Below are 4,515 nucleotides of genomic sequence, written 5' to 3' on the forward strand. Positions count from 1 at the left end.
ACAGCAGACATCATGTTTCTGACTGATGAGTCAAATTTGGAAATGTTCTCCACAAGTTTACCATGAACCATATTGGGAAAATACCTAGGAACTAAAATGTTTGCTTTTGCGTCAAAAGTTGTGAAATGAAATCTTTGGGGCTGTTGTAGCATTCCTTGACGTCGTGTTGTTTCTGTTTCAGTATGATATTTGCGTTTCAGCATAAAGGGATTTCTTTCTGGTCAGCTTGAAGTACACAGTATTGAACACAGTATTCCTGTTAAGCACCGTGGTAACATACGTGCACGAAGCTGTCTGGAAAGAGACGTTAATCACGATTTCACCATACCTCTCTAAGATTGTAACTTGATGTTTATCTGAAGACATGGTATTATAGTTCTTGTTCTAATTTTAGTATTGTTTATTATTTCCTGCTAATATGGCCAACTTACGAGATAAAATATTGACTGAAGAGGTGTCTTCAAAGCCCATTATTGTAAATGCATTAATATGCACGAGTTAATTGCAATCGAAGGTCTGGTATGTTTTAACCAGTTGTCTGATACATAATTTGTAAATTCACTCTTCACATCCATATTATCACCTCATATCTTGTTGTAACACATAAAATATGCTGCCTCATTTCAGTTAAAAGAGAGCTCTGATTAAAGGAAGGCTCTTGTGAATATGTTTACATACTTAGTTTACTGGCACACATATGTTCAACTAGTTACAACTTTATTTGCTTTTCCTATCCTGAAAATATCACCCAATATTTTTACAAATGTATCTAGTGATAACTTATCTTTTTTAATACTTGATACACGGATGTATTTTTGCCAGTAAGAAGAATATGGCTCATTAGGTCGGTATTATTTCCGCCAATTAAGACTGTATATTTGTCAGGGTAAACTTTTCTGATGATTTATCTTCACTATACTCTTTCAGTTTCAACCAGAACATTCAATGAACACGTATCACATTTTATGACATTAAATTACAAAATGAGCAAAGTTCATCATCCACTAATTTCATTCTTAGTAATTCCTCTTTTTTGCATTTATTATGGATAAATATAAACTGGTAGTCAATCAATTTAGTATCTTTTGTACATCTTCTATATTTTTTGAAAATATGTTCCCACGGAATTAAGATATTTTGCCATTTTTCACATATCGAAGGTAAGTTTTCAGCACTTATTATCATAGAAATATCTGGATCTCTTTGGTGCTGAAAGTAAGCCTATCAGTGATGTGTTAAGATAATAATTATGAACAATCAATAAATGATTTCTAATAGTATCTTTCCGGTTTTTTTTGTATATTTGAAAGAACCCGATAACAATCAAGAATTGTGCCTTTGATTTTGTAAGTTTTCTTCAGTTCATTAAATAGCAAAATACCTTGATCATTACACAAGTCTCTTATAGAGTGAATAATACCTTTGAGATTCCAATGTCTTATGATAAACTTACTATTTTGGAATTGATGATTTAACCAAAGGGGTTTCGGATAAGATTTGATCAATATCTGTAAAATCAGTTTCATGTGTTTTATAAAATATTCCCCATGCAGCCAATACATCTTTCCAATAGGGATTCATAATGTTCACATAATTTCCAATATTGGCTCCAAGCAGAAATATATCATTGAATGGAAAGGTACGAGGGCTAGTACTGTTTTGATTTTTCAAGATATCTATAACAGAGTTACACGCCCCTATCAACAATGTCACGGAACACAGCAGCTGAGAAAATTTAGGTAATTATCAAACTGCCTCGTGAAATGTGACGACTAACTGTCAATACTACTTTATAAGGGACTAGAGCATCTATATGAACTAATTATGATAGACCTATCGCTCTACAGAGCGAGGATCGGGCTCTTTACGCACCCGAGGGGTAGCCGACAGGTCGGCCATTGTGACTCCTACACCCCATACACCGCCAGCTCTGATGTACCCGGCAGACTGACTCTCTGTGCTGTGCTATTCTCTATACATCTCATCTTGTCCTTTTCCCTTGTGCGATATGTGGAGGTTTGTGCTGATACCGGGCGTCTTGAGTTTGATCTACTGACTGGGGAAAATGTTTGTTTACATTTGTGCGACAATAGTGACGTCACAGATAGCTCAAGACTGACCAGTGTTTTGTGCTATAAACATCTGATAACAGCAACTCTCCCAGTAAAGAAACTTATTCCTTCAACGTTACATCTGTCAGGAGATATAGAACTCAATCCCGGTCCTATTGATGGTCTAGATGAGATGAGGAGGGACATTGTGAAACAGATAAAGGCGAGTGAGGATAGATTATCTAGGGATATAAGATCTATCAAAGATGACATTAGAGACATGAAATCTGACATCCACGAGCTCAGAGAGGACATAAACACTAGTAAACAAGAGCAGGATGTGATGAAATTAGATGTTGAGGCTTTGAATGACAGGACAGTGGGTATTGAGAAGTATTTGGAAGAATTAGACACTAAACTGGAGGATCAAGAGCAACGTAGCAGACGAAACAATGTCGTGCTATATAATGTGCCTGAGAGCGGTCAACGAGAGACATACACTGAGAGTAAGGATAAAGTTTTGACAGTTCTCAATAAGGCCAGGGTAGTGAAGAATCTCCCACCTTTAGTCCCGAGGGATATAGAAAGGGCACATAGACTGTCTACTAAGAAGGGTGACAAGGCCAGGCCCATTATAGCTCGCATGTGTCATTGGGAGGATAAGTGGCAATCGGTGAAAATGAGGAGTGTTCTGAAGGACCAGGGGGTGGGGATTGCTAACGACCTCACAACTTACCAACGCAAGGAACTTCAACGACGACGCAGTGAAAACCCTAACATACGCTACTATTTCAAGGGTAACAAACTGATGGAAGCACCCTGGGACGACCCGGATAGGACGACAGACACACCTGCACCCACCCAGTCTCCCTCACACCATGCTGGGAACACCTCGCGAGAGCGTAGCAACAGCCAAGGTCGTCCCCGTCGTGGTCTCAGGTCGGATTCGCGTCGCCCTCCAAGGAACACTCCCACTAGGGGGTGGGGCCAAGGCCACGATTATCGTAAACATTTTACGGCGCATCGGAAACGACCGGAGCAGAAAGATGTGACCTCTGCAACTGTTAACAATACATTGGACTTTGTGAACTTTGTGTTTTGGAACATTGGAGGGATAACACACAAATTATATGATAATGATTTTATTGATTATATCAAATCATTTGATGTCATTGGAATTAGTGAAACTTGGAGTGAGAATATAGATATCCATAATATTTTCCCTGATTTTGAGGTGATTGTAAAAGCAGCAGATAAAATATCTACCCGTGGAAGACTTTCCGGTGGGATATTAGTCTTGATACGTGACCAGTTTTGTAAATATCTGAAATGGACTAAAACAACAGAAAACGCTGTTTTTATACTATTTGATCGTGCATTATTTGGTCTGGACAGAGATATCCTCTACGCATGTGTATACATTCAACCAGAAGGCTCGTCATGGTACGATAAACTATATCCACATTGTAAAAATGGAATAATTTTATTTCAAGATTCATTATTAGATGTTGTATCTCATCTACCAGATGTTTATATTCTCTGTGGTGGTGATTTTAATGCTCGAACTGGCACGAACCTGGACTTTGTAGAGGATGATTTATTAGAATACACAGAAAATCAAAAGAATCCTATTGGGACTTTTTAATTGATTTTTTTAATCTAAAACGTTTTCCCGCCGACAGAACTCTAAACAATTTTGGTAAAACCTTACTAGATCTATGTTCTACCATGAATATCCATATTATGAACGGGCGATGTGGCAGCGACCTAGAAACTGGGGATTTTACGTATATAGGCAATAATGGTACAAGCCTAATAGATTACATTATCTCATCATCGATATTATTTGACTTTGTTGGTGCTTTTAGCATACAATCTCGTATCGAGTCAGATCATTTACCAATAACACTATCAGTAAAGACAGATCATGTTAGATATTCTGACGGGTGTGACACACATCCAAATAATGCTTATAAGTTCTTCTGGGAAAACGATAAAGCTGAACAATTTAAAGAGAATCTGTTTTCGGATCATGTTCAATCATTACTTGATAAATCAGTTGATAATGCATTCACAAATATTGATGACAGCATTAAATATGTCACTAATGCTCTCTGTTTAGCTGCGGAAAATATGAAAAGAAAAAATTGGTACACCAAGGAAAATATTAAACAAATGGTATGATAGTGCATGTGAGAAACTTAAAACTAAACGTTGTAAGCTATTAAATAAGTTTAGAAAATCGAAAGATAAGAGGTCATTTGAAGAATATTGTCAGATAAGAAATGAATATAATGTAGTATGTAAACAAAAGCGACTTGATTACTTTAAAGAAAAGCGGTTAGACATAGAAAATAGCATATGGGACTCAAAATGTTTTGGCTTAAACTGAAAACTTTGAACACTTCTATCGTAGCAAAAACAATATTAGTATGAATGAGTGGCATCAACATTTTAGAAATCT

The sequence above is a fragment of the Haliotis rubra genome, unplaced genomic scaffold (genome assembly GCF_003918875.1).
Source record: "Haliotis rubra isolate DU_JTF1 unplaced genomic scaffold, ASM391887v1 Scf817, whole genome shotgun sequence".
Classification (NCBI taxonomy): domain Eukaryota; kingdom Metazoa; phylum Mollusca; class Gastropoda; order Lepetellida; family Haliotidae; genus Haliotis; species Haliotis rubra.